The sequence below is a fragment of the Gopherus flavomarginatus genome, chromosome 2 (genome assembly GCF_025201925.1).
Source record: "Gopherus flavomarginatus isolate rGopFla2 chromosome 2, rGopFla2.mat.asm, whole genome shotgun sequence".
NCBI classification, from domain to species: domain Eukaryota; kingdom Metazoa; phylum Chordata; order Testudines; family Testudinidae; genus Gopherus; species Gopherus flavomarginatus.
The window spans coordinates 259,752,308-259,771,365 of record NC_066618.1 but is presented as its reverse complement, the minus strand read 5'-3'; the positions used below and the strand labels follow the sequence as shown (position 1 = coordinate 259,771,365).

General features: G+C 42.9%; 2 protein-coding genes across 11 annotated transcripts in view; one reads left to right on the top strand and one right to left on the bottom strand.

The window, feature by feature from the left end:
- MATN2 (matrilin 2) overlaps window positions 1–8,337 on the bottom strand; it is a 123,502-nt gene extending 115,165 nt beyond the window's left edge. For 7 of the 10 annotated variants that reach the window (XM_050940649.1, XM_050940639.1, XM_050940646.1 and 4 more), the window contains exon 1: window positions 8,127–8,336. The gene's annotated coding sequence lies outside the window, so the exon portion shown is untranslated. Of the gene's footprint in view, window positions 1–7,663; window positions 7,757–8,126 lie in introns of those variants that run through there. The other 3 variants (XM_050940647.1, XM_050940640.1, XM_050940641.1) reach the window with 3 other exon arrangements.
- Window positions 1–19,058, top strand: part of NIPAL2 (NIPA like domain containing 2) — a 434,384-nt gene that overhangs the window by 343,201 nt on the left and 72,125 nt on the right. The gene's annotated exons all lie outside the window — the stretch shown is intronic.

Below are 19,058 nucleotides of genomic sequence, written 5' to 3'. Positions count from 1 at the left end.
GCTTTCATACCAGGCCCCTAATGAAGAGAATGGGGTGCAAGTGTGGCCCCTTCTCTTAGTAGCAGCAGAATTTGGTGCTTTGCAGGCCAGTTTTCCCTCTGAAGTAAAAATCAGTGAGGCAGACTCGGGTATTTCCTTACTGTAATTTGTTTCCTTGAACAGGGATGAGACAAACTTACGCTTGGCACAATGCTATTCAATATCTTTTATTAGTGGTCTGGAAAAAATATAAAATCATTGTTGTTAAAGTTTGCAGATGACAAAAATTGTTGGAGTGATAAATAATAACGACAGGTCAGTTCTATAGAGCCATCTGCATTACATGGTCAACTAGCCTCACTCAAACAACATGCAAGGAGATGTTTGTAGGAACCAAGAACATAGGTACCACTTATAGGATGGACTATTGTTGGAAAGCACTGACTCAAAAGGATTTAGGAACTTTCTAAAATTGGAGCCTAAGTGTCATTGAAAGTCAATGGGATTTAGGCTCCTAGATTAATACGTGATTTGAAAATAGCACTTAGGTGCTTTTGAAAAGTTTGTCTTAGGGATCATGGTGGATAACCATCTAAACGTGAGCTACCAGAATGATGTGATGGCTAAAGGGAACAAAATGTGAACTTCAGATGCATAAACAGGGAAATATTGAGTAGAAGTAGGGAGATATTATGATCAGTGTATCTAGCATAAAAAGGATGTTGACAAATTGGAAAGGGTTCAGCAAAGAGGTACAAAAATGTTTCAAGAGCTGGAAATCTTGCCTTACAATAAGAAAAATTAAAGAAGCTCCATCTGTTTATCTTAACAAAAAGAAGAATAAAAGGCAACTTGATCATGATCTATAAGTATATTGGGATTATATACAGTAGAGGGCTCTTCTATCTAGCAGACAAAGGCACAACAACATCTAGCGACTAGTAGCTGGTTAGGTAAATTCAGACTAAGGATGTGGTAGATTCTCTATCACTTGAAATCTTTAAATGAAGATAGCATATGTTTCTAAAAGATAAGCTATCACTAAACCAGGAGTTATGGACTCAATGCAAGATTCACTTGGTGGGCCTAGGCTATGCAGGAGGTCAGACTAGATGATCATAAATAGCCCCTTCTGGTTTTAAAAATCTATGAATACAGCACACAAGCAACAATCTCTTTCAGAAACTCAAGAAAAGGAACTTCTCCCTGTTCCCAGAAGCAGTTATCTTGCACCTCTGTCACTCTGCCTCAGATGTCTCACTGATTGAATCCATGAGTTATCTGGGAAATCTCTAGTTGAAGGCTCTGGATATCTACCTGGCCTGGAAACGTGAGCTTGGGCATAATCTCCTTTTTTGTAGCTGCTCTGGCACATAAGGAAACCTTAACGCTTCAGCTAAGCATAATGCTTTAACCCACACAATACACTTCACGATTCTCTGGGTGCAGTTACAGCGTGGCACCTTTAGCTCCTTCCATGAGGAGTTTCAATTTGAACGCTTAAAAAATCAATGGGCACTATTGTGCAAACCATTAGAAATAGCGGACATCTCTATTTGGTCTGCGGAGTTCTGATGCCTGCTCCAGCTCTGCTTCAACTGTTCTCACAGCATGTCCTCTCTGCTGAGAATGTAGTGCGAGGGAAAGAGCTCTGGACTGACCACAGGGATCTTGGAACAGCAGCTATGAACCCTACAGCATGCCATATTGGTCACATGAGCAATAAAGAAGTTGTGGCTAATATGCTGCACTCTAAGCTCCAATGAAACAGCTGGGACATTCTGAGACTGAGGGTCAGCTGAAGACAGGACTGCGTTTTTCTGCTGGCTCTAGCTGATACTATTGGAGCTTATAGGGAGTTATTCCTTCATTGCTTCCTCACCTACTTCACCCTAGGGGACACCAGCAAGGCACTCAGAGACCTCTGCAGCAGAACTTCCTTTCTCTCTGGATTGCTGCTTCAGTACAGGAGCCGACCAAAGTATCAGTATCAGAAAATCCTCTAGAAAGCCTAAAGGAGCTCTCTCCAGGACAGAAAACGTAGAGCTGTCAAGACATCTTTCCCACAAGTGCTCTTATGATCACTATAGAAATTGGGCAAGCTAATAAGGAGGTGATTTTATACACAGTAACTAAAGTGGGGTATCAAGCTGAACCACCAGTGGTGTAATGTGTCCCTCCTCTCCCCTCAGCCCAAACAATCTGGGAGACTGGGCCAACCACAATGCAAAGCCAGTTTACCCATTTCCCATTGCACCCTCTAATGGGGAGTCCTGGAGACAATGGCATATCACACCCCTCCCAACTGAACCACTGACTTTTTGAGATCAAAGGAAACCACTGCTTTCTGTTTTCTTCCTTAGCTTTGCGAAAACTCAGCCCAGCTGTGGGGCTGGACTACAGGAGGTTCACAAATAATATGAGCAATCAGACATTTTGTGATAATTCAGGAGAGTAACACAGAGCAACTGTTCCACTAGTTCTGTGACAGTACCGAATCCCCATATTCTTAGTTTTGATGCTTAGTAACCATATCAAATTAACTGGACTTTATAGTGCAATTTCTCACAAACAACATGAGCAATCACACAAAAAATGATTTTATTTGTAGCCATTTTTAAGAATTCAAATTTTATTAACATTTTATATAGTCTAACATACACAAAAATCATGAACATAGCTAAGCATGTAAGCAGATACTCATCTGAATACATTGCCAATTGTAATACTGTGCACACAGCTCACAGTCAGACCTACAAGTTTGCCTGAGCTGATTACAATTAATTTTAAACTACATGTGGTAAAAGAAAAACTTGGAAAGATTTTAGAAACTCTTAACTCTTAGTTCTCTACTTCAGATCCTTACCAATAGTTTTTGACTTACCAATAATATCTGCTAACCCATTAACCTTTTATTTGTATGTTATAATAATTTGAGTGTAGCTCATAATTAGAGCTCAAGACCTTCACCAGCGTAGTCACTGAAAAACAATTATAAGCTCCATAAATTGTATAGTTCGGCAAAAAAAACAAATAAAAAAACCCACACCCTCAGTGATCCTTTATCAGCACTAGGGATGTAAATATTGTTTAAAAAGATAACCATTTAAATGATTAAAATTATATCGGTTAATTGATTTAAGGGAGAGGGGCCCCAGCTACCTAGTTTGGCCCAATATGGCCTCCACAGACGCTCCATGCCAACCCAGCAGCAGCTTCCCTTCTCTTCACTAACCAGCGCACTGTCCACCTCCTCAGCCGAACCCCTTCCAGTGGCACAAAGGGAGGCCAGGGACTACTTTACCCCATGACAGGGCCCGCAGCACCTGCCTGCCTCCTCAGCCTAAACACACTCTCCCTGCCCAGCTGGCCACCCCCCTCGCCCATGAAGCTCCCAGGGCTGGCCCTGGGCTGCTCCGGCCAGCCTGGGGCTGCAGTCAGCCATGGGCTGGGATCAGGCTGGTGTGGCCCGGGGCAGGAGAACCAGATCGAGACCCACGCGCAGGTTGGTTAACAGTTAGACTAATGCTTACCAGTTAACAGTTCAATATTTTACATCCCTAATCAGCACCTACTAAAATTTTTTACCATGTTTACCTTTTACTGTTGATGTAAAAGGATTATTTAGTTTTCTTATCTTACAATTTTTGACAAACAAGATATTAAGAAAAAAGTAAAATAAAAATAAAAAAACCTTTTGCAATCAGAAAACCAACACATTCCTTACAAACACAAAGCATATTATAACATATTCAACATTTCAGCTTCCACATTACAATGTCATTGTGCTATATAAATGTTGTAGTAACACTTTCTTGCTCACACTCAGTCAATTTAATTATCTAATGAACTTAGTGAAAGTGTTAAGTCTAATTTTCTTTGAGAATACCTTTCAAGTTATATTTTATATCACTTCATTTTCTACATCTCTAATGAAATAAGAAACAGTAATATAGCATCTGTTAGTTATTTCTAATGCATCCATCTCTGTGATATCTGGCCCCATTAATATCACTGTGGCTAATATTGACAATACTATTAAAAACAACTAATGATCATTTCAAGAATTTCAGAAATTGACCATAATAAAAGTTTACAGTGATCTTGGAAAGCAGTATACCCACAGAATGGTTCACTCTTCACAATTTCCATTGAGCAGGATTTACCAAAGGGGATTCTTAGTTTATGACAGCATCAATCTCTCTGTTAGTGATTTTTCTTCATTTGCTGCTTGGACAATGGATCTTTTCATTAAACTTGTTCTTTTGGGGCAGATACATCTGCACTCTCCAGTTATGGATCTGTTCTAGACACCAGAGTTTCAAAATTACCAGAATAGTAGCACTGTGGTACTGAGAAATTTAGTTTTGTCCACTTTGAAAAGGCACTATATTTGTAAAATGCATATTATGTGACATATAATACAAGTTGGCTGTTTAGTTTTCTCCTGAAGTACAGCTACTTAGTTACAAACTGAAGGCTCTATTTAAAAAAAAAACAACAAAAAAAATACAGGCATGCTATGTTATCTACACTGACCCCTGTGCTGCTAAGTCAGGCTGAAAAAAGGGTGAACTGAACACCACCATCTGCCTAAAACAAAATGTTCAGGATATGAAGTAGTGCATTCTAGATACTCCTTATTTATAAAGTAAACAAAGTTGAATTGTGAGCATACCTTATCAATTAGAATAATCTGTCATTAGTGGTCTGATTATATGTGAAATAGTTGCAGTTGGTGTTTTCTCCTCACCTGAGTAGAGTGTACCAGTCATACTAGATTCTTTATATCTGATTAGTCTTCCTTTAGTGTGTATAAGCTGCCTAAAATATCCCTTACTATTATATTCTTCGGCCTCAGTCCTGCACACACTTAAGCGTGCATTATACTTTACTCATGAGTAGTCCTACTAAAGTCAATGGAACTACTCACAGAAGTAGTAAGCATATGCATATTTGCAGGATTAGGGCCAGGGGCAGCTCCAGGCCCCAGCACGCCAAGCGAGGGCAGCAGGCAGGCTGCCTCCGAAGGGTCCACTGGTCCCGCGGCTTCGGTGGACCTTCTGCAGGCATGCCTGTGGAGGGTCCACTGGTCCCGCTGCTTTGGAGGACCTCTCACAGCCGAAGCCCCGGGACCAGCGGACCCTCCGCAGGCAAACCGTTGGAGGCAGCCTGCCTGCCGTGCTTGGGGCAGCAAAATCCCTAGAGCCACCCCTGATTAGGGCCTTAATTGCAGCCTCATATAACCAGCCTAATGTTGTATTTTCTTTATCAAAATATTAACATAGAAGTACATCAGATTTAGTTTTAATAATGTTTTAGTTAAATATATATGTTTTTACACACAATTATATAAAGCCAAATTTTAAAAATCTAGATTTTAAAACACATGTTTGAAGGAAATAGTATGGAATATGATTAAAGCTGTTTTCAGTTTCAAAGATTTCAGTTTTCATAGAAAAATCATATGCATGTTTCACTGTGCCCATTATTAGAGTTCCTTATCCCCAGACGTGTTGGGATTTGTTAAGACTATGCCTTCTATCTTAGTGCTCCTTATTAGGGCAGGCATACCAAATCACATTTGATTTTTTTTCCAATCTCTCAAGCTAAACAGAGTCAGGCCTGTTCACTTCTTGAATGGTGGCCTAAGAAGAAAAGCCAAATGCTTCAGAAAGTGCTTTGTAAATCAGTAGGTTGCATTCTTCCGCTCTGAGTTAACACTAACCTAATGTCCAGCATCATGTTAGGGGTCAGTATGATACTGAAATGCTGTCTTCTAAAACTGAGATCCTGACAATTTGTGGTCACTGAAGATCCCACAACAATTTTCATGAGGCTAGAGAGTATCATCAACTGGCTAATTTCCAGATTAACTAAATATATCCTACTTAATTTATATTCCCCTGCCATTTCAACTGGCTACAGTGTTCTTCAGAACTATATTTTGACGTGTCAAAATAGTTCCTATGTTTTACCCCAGAGATGCCCACAATTCAGCGATGAACCATTTGTAAAGAGTTTAAGGATAATATATAACTGTAAGATATCATATATACTTTTGGGCAACTATTAAACAGTTATTGTGAGGTCAAATTTGCCCCCAACTTTACATCAGTAAGTAATAGTATTAAAAACAAGTTTTTACAAAACCTAAGACCGACGTAAATGTTACATACGATACTGAAGTATGTAAATGGCCCCACAAAACTGGGAGCTTAGTCTTACATAATTCATAGTCATATTGAATATAGGATAGGATATGGAATCACTTCAACCACTACTGAAGCGTAGCTATCTGTGTGGTGGCATTAGTGTCAGTTAGTTGTTTGACAGCACAAAAAAAATGAAGAAATACACTTTTGTGCTTGCTCCGGCAAAATACATTCCTCTCCTCTTCACTCCTCAATATTAAACAACACAGTTAACACTAGAAATTAAAAATCTGTGGCTACTCAGGACTTCATAGTTGTCATAATTCTCTACACCATGACCACTCAGAACTTCACAGCCGAAACTGGGGACATAACTCAGATTCTCCGATTCCAAATGCATAGGCCCCTACCACCTGAGTTCAAAGGAGAATCTCCTTTAGCTACAGTATAGTGTTTATGACACACCATTGAGCTGTTTTGAGACTGTGCAGGAGAAAGCAGTAAGGCCCATACACAGTAGCTCTTTCATTACATACAAAATATAGTAATAAATATAAAACAGAGGTTGCTAATGGTGTTTTCACATTTATGGGGGATCCAGTGTGACTATTTTTTACTGCTCTATAGTACCTAAGAATAGTAGCAAGGATCTGGTTGTCTATAAGAGAGGCAGGGCAGGTAGCTCTTTCAAGCGAGGCCTCTAAGCACCAATGAATCTTCTTCACTCCTCTATAAAAAGGTTTGACAGAATGTGAGATGTTTTATTTCTAATTTCAATTGATAATCTCAATGTTTATTTTTAAGTATTCTTTCTGTTTCTATTGATGTACACGTTCACAATTGCCCAAAATCATAGGTTTTAAATATTTTTTCTATTTCTATTAATTTAAATTTTCACAGTTGTGGAAAAGTATGGGCAGGTGTTAGATGCTAGGAGAAGCAGATAGTTATTTAAGGACAGTAGAGACTGAGATTCAAAAAGCCAAAGCTTTATAACCATTACAACCCAAATTGTCCACATCACATGTCAAAAGATACACAGTAAATACCCCTAAATCCAACAAATTCTCAAGTAGCATTTTGCTTTCTTTGCCTCTCTGTAAATTTCAAGTCTCCTCAATGGAACTATTATTTCATCAGTTGGTGTATACACCGCTACAAGCTAATGCTGCCAAGCCTAGCTATGCATCTGGAGAGTCCAACTCAAACCCCAGCGCTGGAACTGGGCAGTGGCTGTAGACTTCAGACAGGGACCGAGACCTCCCAAACTGTCCCAATCCTCGGCAGCTCAGGAGCTGTTCGGTTCCAGCCCTGCTCTGACCCTGACCCAGCCACACCTGTACGCGCAGCGGGCTCCGCAGCTTTGCGCTCCGGCGGGGCACTGCGCCCCAAGGCTTGCTCGTGCCCGCAGCCGCAGCGCCGGCCCGCCGGGGAAGGGCACGGGGGAGCCGCGCAGGTCCCCGCGCAGCCGGGCTCCACCTGCGGAGCGCTGAGCTGCCAGGGTGCAGCGGGGCAGAGACGGCGCTTACCTGAGGCGCTGGCCCGGCGGCTGCAGCCCGCGAAAGCCGGTGAGCGCCCTCCGGGAAGCGCGGCAGGCCGGAGAAGAGCCGCCCGCCGCTGTGGGCTGGGGCCGGGGCGGCTCTGTCTGCGCGCACGCGGGGGCGCTCAGCTGGCTGCGGCGGGGCGGCGCGGCGCGGGTGGGTGCCTAACTCGGAAGCGGCGACGCCCGGTTTCGAAGCTAGACGCGGCTCATCTCCTCGCGGCGGGGGAAGGGCCCCAGCCGCCTTGTGCCGGCCAGGGAGGAAGGGGACACGCGTGAGGCCAGCCGAGGCCCGGCCGAACGTGCTCCGTCAGCGGGTGCCCGGAGAGCCCCTGGGCCGCCGCCACTGCAGGAGGGCTCCGGAATCCCCTGCTTGACCCCGGGCGAGCGCTGCTGCCAGCTCGGCTCCTGAAAGGTGCCTCCGCCCCCGGCCCGTTACGCGTGTCGCAGACCTGGTTCTGCCGAGGAACGTGGTCTCTGCACAGCAGGGGCTGGGGGCAGTGCCTGTCGCTGCTCTCCCCTTGCGGTCCCGGGGAGGAGAGGCTTTCCTGGCTCCAGGGAATCTCCTCTCAGGAGCGGGGCAGGGAGCCTTAGCTCGTCGTGGAAACTGGGAGCGGTTTGGTTTTCCCGGGCACCAGAAGTTCAGTCCAGGATCAGCAGCATCCTTCTTCCCCCAGCCTCTGATCTGAGCGTCAGCCATTGGCACCAGGCCGGCGCAGTTAGTAATTCCTTGCCAGGGAAATCCACCAAAGGAAACGTTGGGAAATGGAAATCCCATTCCCCACACGAAGCACCTCCAGGGCCAAAGCAAACCGTCCCCAGTGAATCATGCGGTCTTCCTGCCCTCAGACGTGGTTTTTTTGTCTGCATGGAGGCTGTGGGAGTTTCGGTAGGGGAAGCGGATTTCAGTAAAGTAAAGAGATCAGATAGAGGTAATGATTGTTGATTAGTTAGCCCTGGAGTGAAGCCTGCTAAATAATAAATTGCTTAGATGGAAAAACCTGGACATGGGCTTTATAGCAACAGCTACAACTTTGTTATGCAAGAAAAGACTTTACTCACTACCTTTATTAGTCCAAATAACTTGTGATTTCTTCCTTCTGGCACACAGAGGGGCTAAGGGGCTCAAGTCCAATTGGCAAGAAGGCAAGCTAGCCATTCTACCACTACCAGGTAGGAAGCTCTAAGCAGAGCACTGCAATTTTAGGTTACAAAAAACACATATGCATTGTTGAGTTCACACACTTGGAAATTTGTCAGTGCTTTCAGCAGTTACTCAAAGGTAGGCACCTGTGTTTTTAATCATAAAATCTACTTTCAGTGAAAGATTTGTAGGAGAAACAACTCACAGCCTCTAAGGTATGCAAAGGAAATGGATCCTAAGTGCACCACTCTGCACCCAGGACCTACAACTTGGAGACCCTAACATGAAAAGAAATATCTTTATTTCAGAGTTGGCTCTTGTGATAGACCCAGTAACAAATGACAGTGGCAAATAGAACAGAAAAGACAAGACCCTGCTCTATAGAAATGGGGCACAAACCATATGTAAGTGTCAAACGGAAGGTGAGATCTAAATTGCTGGGTCTTTAGTCTTCCTCTATCCAAAGGGAACAACAAAATAAAAGTGAATGATCAACTATTACTTTAAATAATCTCATCACTTTAAAAATAAATTCTGAACAGTTACTATTGAGTTCTGTTTCATTACCATCAGTATTTATTTGTACCAGTATTTTTCCCAGGGATTGAAATTGTGGAGGAATAGGGTTTGAATTTACAGGAAGGTGATGGCTGAGGGATGAGCCTATGAGGGCGAATTAGATGTATAGCACCACAGTAAAACTGAAAAATGTTTCAGGATCATTTCATTAAATTTAGCTCACATTTTAAAATCATCATACAAATTAAAGTTGGATACTCAAGCCTTCTGTGAGGCACTACATCTACATCCTTGTGGGTTTCTTGCTGTAATTTTTCACAGCTCCGTTAATGAACTTTTTGAATGTAGTGCATTCATCTTTGATGACTTCTTGTGTGTCCACTACTTCCAACTCCTTCAATTGATATGCTAATTAGTTCATTCACATGATCAGGCAGAAGGCAATTTCTTTCAGAACACAAAATTGTATTCGAGGATGAAAAACAAACATTCAACTATAGCTGTTGTGACTAGGAGTAGCAAGAAATGAATTCCTACTTCTTTCATCCCAGGAAACAGCAAAAAGATCGGGTCGAGCCTCTAGTGATGATAAAAAAGAAGTTGACGTCAAATCTTCATTCGTTCGTTCTATAATATTGCACGCTGTGTTCAAATTCTCTATTCTGTCCTGATCACATGGCAGCTTCATTGCTGATAGTGTCTCACTCCACTTAACTGTCACTGTAGTAGATTTGTAAGAATCAAGTCTGTACTTTTTCAGCTGGTTTAACAAACACTTCTTGTTTTCTTCGCTTAAGGATTCAATATAAATGCCTTCATTAGTCAACTTCTGGACTGAAGTCTTTGATTCTTCCAGTATGTTTTCAATGGATTGCTCTCTGATCCAAGCATAGCTTCCATTGCTGGACAAACATCTACTACTGTTGTTGCAGATGCCTTGATGGCATTATTTAATAACCCAAGTGGTTTCAGCACTAGACTTACATGAGAGAGAATAGCGATTATCTTCTCTGAATATAGTAGCAAAAGTAATCCACCAGCCTCACTACTCAGATCTATTCCATCTTGGTAGATACTTTCCAAAGCCATTAATAACAGTCGCAGTAATTTTAAACAACATCCAAGGATCACTCATGAGAAAGCCAGTGGGTTTTCCCAGGTTGGACTAATTTGAACTTCAGTCCCAGAGTATCTTATTTTTTTTCCAAGACATTCATTTTTTTTGGATTCTTGTTGGAAAAAAAAAATAAAGACATTAAATTTTATGGCTTTTTACATGTCTTTTGAAGATTCTGCAGCTCATACTAGTGCTAGTTGAATAGAACCATAGAATCAGGACTAGAAGGGACCTTGAGAGGTCTTCTAGTCTAGGAGTTCTCAACCTTTTTCTTTCTGAGCTGTCCCCCCCCAACATGCTATAAAAACTCCATGGCCCAGCCATGCCACAACTGTTTTTCTGAGTATAAGAGCCAGGGCCAGTGTTAGGGGGTAGCAAGCATTGCAATTGCTTGGGGCCCCACATCATACAGGGCACCATGAAACTAAGTTGCTCAGGCTTCAGCTTCAGCCCTGGGGGGTGGGGTTCAGGGCCCCAGGCTACAATCCCACATGGCAGGACTTCAGCTTTCTGCCCTAGGCCCTAGCAAATCTAATGCCAGCCATGCTTGTCGGACCCCCTGAAACCTGCTTGCGGCCCCCCAGGGGGCCCCAGACCCATGGTTGAGAACCACTGTTATAGTCCAGTCCCCTGAACTTAAGGGAGGTCTAAGTATTATTCTAGAGTATCCCTGAGATGTGACTGTCTAACCTGCTCTTAAAAATCTCCAATGACATAGATTCCACAACCTCCCTAGGCAATTTATTCCAGTGCTTAACTACCCTAACAGGAAGCTTTTCCTAATGTCCAACATAAACCTCCCTTCTGCAGTTTAAGACCATTGCTTTTTGTCCTATCATCGGAGGTTAACAAGAATATTTTTTTCTCCCGCTTCCTTGGAACAACCTTTTATGTACTTGAAAACTGTTATGTCACCACTCAGTCTTCTCTTCTTCAGGCTAAACCAACCCAAATCTTTTTCCTCATAGGTTATGTTTTTTAGACCTTCAAACATTTTTGTTGTTCTCATCTGGACTTTCTCCATTTGTCCACATATTTTCTGAAATATGGCACCCAGAATTGGACACAATACTCCAACTGAGGCTGTATCACCACAGAGTAGAGCAGAAGAATTACTTCTTGTATCTTTCTTACAATACTCCTGCAAATGCATCCCAGAATGATATTTGCTTTTCTTGCAATGTTCCACTCTTGACTCATATTTAGCTTGTGATCCTCTAAAACTCCCAGATCCCTTTCCACGGTACTCCTTCCTAGGTAGTCATTTCCCATGTTGTATGTGTGCAATTGATCGTTGTTTTCTAAATGGAGTACTTTTCATTTATCCGTATTGAATTTCATCCTATCCTCCAAAGCACTTGCAATCCCTCCCAGCTTGGTATTGTCTGCAAACTTTATAAAGTGTACTTTCTGTGACATTATCTATCTAAATCATTGATGAAGATATTGAACAGAACTGGACCTAGGACCAATCCCTGTGTGATCCCACTCGATATGCTCTTCCAGCTTGACTATGAACCACTGATACCTACGCTCTGGGAATTTCCAACCAGTTATGCACCCACCTTATAGTAGCTCCATCTAGGTTCTATATCCCTAGTTTGGTTTGAGAAGGTCATGCGAGACAGTATCAAAAGCCTTAATAATGTCAAGATATACCATATCTACAGCTTTCACCCATCCACAATGCTTGTTATCCTATCAAAGAAAGCTAGTAGGTTGGTTTGACACGATCTGTTCTTGACCAATCCATGCCTACTGTTACTTATCACTTTATTAACATCTACGTGTTTGCAAATTGATTGCTTAATTATTTGCTCCATTATCTTTCTGGGTACTTAAGTTAAAATGGCCTCTGCAGTGTGTATAAGAGAGATTAGGGCTACACTTTTCTCTGAGAAAAACATGTCTTCCAGAGAAGCTTGCAGCTCCACCAAATGCACAAGCGACCATCTGTTTGGTGTCCAATTTACAAGCATTTAACTCTTTCTAAGATGTGGGCTGTCACAGATGCAGCTGATGTGTCGTCTATAACCTGAACATCTAGAAATGCATCTACTGGCCTACCACTGACATCAAGATAATGTATGCAATGACTTAATACTTGATGTCTATTTGCCTCAGTGCATTCATCAGCCATGTATGTAATTTTTTGAATGTCGTGAGAGAGTTCTTCACTTTTTTGACTGCAGAGTCTTTCTCTGTTGCATCACATGCTTCTAACCAGTCAGCTGAGTTTCTTGCAGAAAGATAGAGACTACTTGCTGATCTTGTTTGGAATGAGTGTCCAACTTCAGGGATAACAAGTGACAATGCACTTAACATAGGCCTCCAGTTTGTAGTGTGTGGTATCTCTTGCTTAAATGGGAAGTATGTTGGCTACAGCCATGTTTATTGCATAAACTGTGTTGTGTCTCTAGCATTCTTAACAGCCTCATTAAGTACTTATAAAATTGGCTTTAGTACAAGCTTTCAAGCTTCACATATTATGCCTGGCTTATAAAGCTTTCTGTATGTCGATGCAGTCCAGAGGTTTGGTGTTTTGCAGTCTTTTCATATAGTTTGTCAGCACTGGCTTTGCTGATCAGTCTGGCAAACCAAGCTCCTCCAGTTTTACCAATTGTAGCAGTGGGAAGCTTTCCTTCTTTGTAAGTTTTTGCAAGAGGTGCACTAGTAGATATCTTTTGAAATTTCAATAAATGGGAAAAGTTTGACCAACAACCATCAGGAATTACCTTTAGGTTGTGGAGAAACTGTTTCTTCAGTAGGTAGCTGTATTTGTGCTTTGGGGTGTTCAGATGTAGATACACCACTTGAACCTTCAGATAACATGTTGATATATTCTTGGTAAGCATAGGTGTAGTTTTTTAAAGGTTATATTCTTATTGCTTACTCTGAAAGATGTGTCCCTTCTAATGTTACTGAAGGCACTATCAAGCATGGAAAAAGTGACATCTGGTATAGTTTGTATCATGCCTGCCTTAAATGACATTAGTTTTTAACCACCATGAACAACTACTGGTAATATTCAAGAGCAAAACTCCCTCAGCGGGAAAAACAGTTTATAATTAGCTAAATATATTATTTAGTGCTAATGACTACATTTCCATATTTATAGATATCTAGTACATTGGCAAATATATCTAGTCAGGATTCAGGCAAGCCATAGAGAGCCATAGAGTGGTTTATGATCACTATCCAGATTGCCAAGGAGACATTTCATGATGTTTACTGGTGAAACAAGTGTGAGAGATGATTTGAAAGGGGCGGGATTTCAGTTAAATCAATGATTTCAATATAATGAATGCCCTGAACTCTTCTGTAGATTGTACATTACCTATTTTCATGCAGAACAAATGTATTGGGAAGTGTCACTATGTTAAATTCATTCACAGAACTTCACTGCTGCTGTGAAAACTGAACATTATGTACTCTTCCTAAGTAACTTGAAGGTGGTGTGTTCCCTCTTTAGAATCCACTGAAATAATTTCACCTTGGACCAGAAGGAATGGTAGAAATTATTTGCACTTAGGCCTTTAGTGACCTATAATATCTAATGATGTTTGCACAGAATTCTTTAATTAAATGAGTGTTTAAAAGATTAAATTACAGCAAAATTTAATTTATGATGATTTAGGATCAAAACCTGCTGGCTGTGCAGGCAAGTAATGAATCCAATGTTTTCTCTTGGTGCTTCAATAGGACAAGATTGGCCTTTATGTATTATGGTTCAGGGTCTGAATATTGTCCTTGACCAGGGCTAGTGTGCTGCTAGGTTTTATTTTTTACTGAGATTAATTGGCTATTGTAGTAAAGCGGCGGCGGGGCTCCACCCTCCTTGAGGGCGGAGGGGAGCCACACCGGCCCATCGTGCTTCGTCGACTTGGGGCCCGTCCCTTGCTGCAGGGCAGAGTGAACCCACAACAGTTAGCAAGTGGCCCAGGCCCTTAGGCAGGGCAGGGCACCACACACAGTCTACGCTCAGGCCTCGTCAGCGGGGCTGAGCACAGGGGAACAGTATATAAGTACGCCCAGGCCCTTGGGCAGGGCAGGGCAACACACACAGTCTAGGCTCAGGCCTCGTCAGCGGAGCTGAGCACAGGGGAACAATATATAGCTTCCACCGGTCAGGGGAGGGGGAGTCTGCCACCCTTGAAGGGGTGGCAGGGGGAACGCAGGCCCTCCCACTCCACTGGGTTCCAGCCCGGGGCCCTAGTAGCGGTCAACACCGCTAGCGGTCAGTGGGGGATCCTGACCGAAACACACTGCCATCGGCTCAGGTGAGCCTGCAGCCTGACTGGGGTCGGCTGCCCCCAGGTCACTTCCAACCTCCCCCTCACTGGGTACCTGCCATCCGCTGGCGTCCTCCGGGGGGTCCCAGGTCATGGGTTCCTCAGGGTGTCTGTCATCGGAAGGTCCGGTCCACTCCTCGGGGTACCGGGCGTCGGGAGGTCCGGTCCACTCCTCAGGGTACCGGGCGTCGGGAGGTCCGGTCCACTCCTCAGGGTACCGGGCGTCGGCAGGTCCGGTCCACTCCTCAGGGTACCGGGCATCGGCAGGTCCGGTCCACTCCTCGGGGTACCGGGCGTCGGGAGGTCCGGTCCACTCCTCGGGGTACCGGGCGTCGGGAGGTCCGGTCCACTCCTCGGGGTACCGGGCGTCGGGAGGTCCGGTCCACTCCTCGGGGTACCGGGCGTCGGACTGCTCAGTCGGCTCCTCTGAGTACTGGCCCCAGGGGAGGTCAGGCCATTACCCCTCCGGGTACCGGGCATAGGGTAAGCAGGGCCCAGCAGGAGCTCAGGCCCTAGCGTCTGCCTTCTCTGGCAGCCTCCTCCTAACTGAGCGCTGGGGCCGGGCTTTTGTACTTCCAGTCCCGCCCTCTGACTTGCGGGGGGCGGGGACAGGCGGGACGGGCCTTGGACTTCCTGTCCCGCCCCTTGACTTCCGGGGGGTGGGGACAGGCGGTGGGGCCTCCACCCGTGGCCGCACCTTCTCTGGCCTATGTCCCTCAGGAGCGCGGGGGAGGGGGACCCCCTCGCTACAGCTATATTGCTTCTCCAATGGAAGGAGTAATATTATGCTATTACAAGGGCCTAACAAAGAAAATGTATTTTGCTATTTTATACCTGTTACTTCTGTAAATGTAGAAAAGTTATCATTAAAACGTATCTGCTTTTAATTAACAAATAGTAATATAATTTGTTAAAAATGTGTAAATGAACTATCTCTATCCACTATAGCCATTTGATGAACATAGCCTGTTTCCCATATAGCTGTTATAAGTTATTTTAGTGCTAGTATAATACTCTAGCCCGATTTGTGGTGTATTAGTAGAGTTGATTTAATTTATCAACTTAATGTAATTTTATTTAATTATTTTTAATTAATACTATTAATAATTATTAGATATTAATTAGTATGGGTTTGGCTCGCCAATTTGTTTGATCAGAAGATAAAGTTCGTCCTGAATCAGGCTTCGCAGAGTTTATAAAAGGAACTTCGGGGGTATGACAGGAGGCTTACACTGAGACAGATATAGTCTTAAAGACCTTTTTATTAAAATCAATGAAATAGTAAGCAAATGGTAAAACAGTTAGGATTACAGAGTTACAAGTATCACAGTTCTTTAAGAGATACATCTATGGTACTACAATATTATAAGCTGCAAACGTGGTTAATACTCACACTCTGTTTTAATAACCTGGTATTGGAAGACAATTTCCATTTTCACACCTCTGGCAGAGGAAGCTACTGTGGATTTGTTTGCTTTCTAATTTAACTCTAAGCTTTAACTAAAATAAAACATAAGGGAAATTAAATCTCTTTACACTTACAGTTTGAAAGATAAAATAAAATACAGCCTATTAATATTTAATAGCCATCGTAGATGAGTAGCATCGATACGTAGTTGAAGGTAGAGGCAATGAAGAGTAGACAGAAGTAGATAGATGGGTTGATTGCCTACCTAATGGTGAGCTGCCTCACCTTTTTATAGGGCATTAGTCGGAAACCCTTCCCAAATTTCATCCTTCCCCCACGGAAATGTTAGGGTACACTTGCCCCATAGGCTAGTATATATGTGAGTATGCATGACAGGTATGTACGCATTTGTGATGTACTTGTTAGATTTGTGGGCAAAAATCCCCTTTTTCCACCCTTTACTGTTCTTGGTTCAGACAAAGATCTCTAAACATCTGCCTAGATATTTTGTCTATTATTACTTTTCTGAGTAAGGGTCCCAAAATGTGCTAAAGTTGCCTTAGCGTCACATACAGGATTTTGGCCTGTAGGTCTCTTGCATTACAGCCAAACTTATTCTTAATATAAATCTATAAGCCTATTACATCAAATACTCAAATTTATAAGAAAGATATATTTATACAGACCAACAGATTAATCCTTAGGGCTACAATACTCAAGTATAGAACTGAAATAATTTAATGGAACACTGCAGGTCTCAACTGCAGCACACACAGGCAAGACTCAAACTTCTCACCAACTCCTCTCCCCCCATCAGATACAAAATAACAACTCAACACTAAGATAAAGATACAGCATCATCTATTGGTGGCAGTACAGTCTATCATGATCATTACCAGTTTCACTCCCCTAGTTGAGTAAGAATTCAAAACAGTAACTAAAAGTTTAATATTGTTCTAACTCCTAGGAATCCAGGAAGTCTGCCATCCACACAAGTTTCTGGGTTGTTCTGCCTGTTTGAGTCCTATATTCAGTCATGGAGACATGATTCATAATTGGATCTAGGCTATCAGTGAATACAGGGTCCATGTCCTACAGATTAGGCCTATCTGTTGTGGACGGACTACCTACTGAAGACTTTAGGATAGTGAGGTCTCAAGGACCCCGGCAATTCTTCACAACCTGTCCCCCACCACAGCCATAGAAACCTGCTGAAATACCTCCAAATCCTCCTCTGCAACCTTTTAGGATGGATGTTGAGCATCCTCAGTATTTACATTCTCCTTTCTTTCAGTGAATCTGTTCAGTTCTCTGTGCACTGTAAAGAAGTGAACTCTCACTTTTTGCATCAGTGAAGATAAATTGTTAATTTTTTTAATTAGTGAGTAAGGTCCCCTCCAAAAAAGAGTAAGTTTGGCATTTTTTCCAGGCTGCTTTTTCCAGTTGCATAGCCATACCATCTCTCCTTCTTGACTGGGCACAGAATTCTACTTTTTCCTGGCATCTTGTGCTTGACATGTGCTTTTCCAGCTCTTTTGTTCCTTCACCTTCTGAAATGCTGTCCTCAGATCACTTACATAAGACTCTGCTGTGTCAAAAACCTGGGTAGGTTCAAGGAGGTTTACTGTGTCTTACTGCCTGAACTTCAAATCATAGGAAAGCATGGTTTTATGGAGTCCAAAAATAATCTCATAAGGAGAATAATGAATAGTTGAGTGCCAGCTGCTGTTAAATGCAAATATGACAAAGGTGTCTTGACAACTCAATCTTGGTGGTCTTCACTGACTTAGACTAAGCATGGAACTAATGGTGCAGTTTACTGTCTCCACTCCCTCATTTCTCACAGGATGGGCAACATTGGTCCTCATCTTAGTTTTCTGGAATTGTTGCCAAACATCATGTAATAAGTGATTTAAATTCCTTCTTCTGATTGCTGCGGATGTAGCTTGGTGGGCTGAATGCAATACTACATATTTCATCAATACTTTTGAAACTGTCTCTGTCCTTTTATCTGTTCAAAGCTGCACCATCATGTATTCTGAGGAGTTGTCATACGCTACCAGCAAATATGAATTTCCAGATGGCATTTCTGGTAGTGGGTCTTTCAAGTCAAGCAGAATGAACTCCAGTCCCACGGCCTAGTATGGGACATGTCCCCTAAAGGAGTTCTGCCTCTCCTTGCTGCTGCTTTCCTTTCTTGACAGACAAGATAGGAAAGCCCACAGTCCTTTACAGCTGCAGCCATGTCCAGCCAATAATATCTATCAGATACCTGGCTCAATGTCTTTTCATACCACAGGTGGCCTGCTGCTTCATTATCATGAAGACACTCCAGCACTGTTCTCCCTAAGCTTCCTGGCATGACAACCCTGTTCTTGCCAGATGTTGTTGCAAGACCGGGCTGAGTCTATTCTCGCTTCCCTCACCCAGGTGAGAGCATCTGCCAAATTTTGCTTTCCAGGTTTACAGTGAACTATGAACATATATTCAGACAGTTTGTAAATCCACCTCCACAGGCATCCTTCTGGGTTGTAATAGCTGCTTATAGAACCCCAAAGATTTGTTGGAACATTGCAGGTAACAACTCTGGCACAAACAGGCAGGACACAAACTTCCTACTACTACTACTCCCCCGCCCCCCCATCAGATACAACAACAAAACACTAAGATAAAGATACAGCACCATCTATGGGTGGAAGTGCAGTTAGCTGTTATCATTACAGTAGTTAAATGTGCCAGACTGAAAGCAGAAGCCCTCCATTTATCCACAGAATAGCTACAACATTGCCCTCAAATGAAGTCTAATTGGAGAACCACTTTGAGATGATAGAGTATTTCAGTCTCCATATGGCTACTATGGCCCTGTGGCACTCTGTACCTCAAGGCAGCACCCTGGAACCCCCA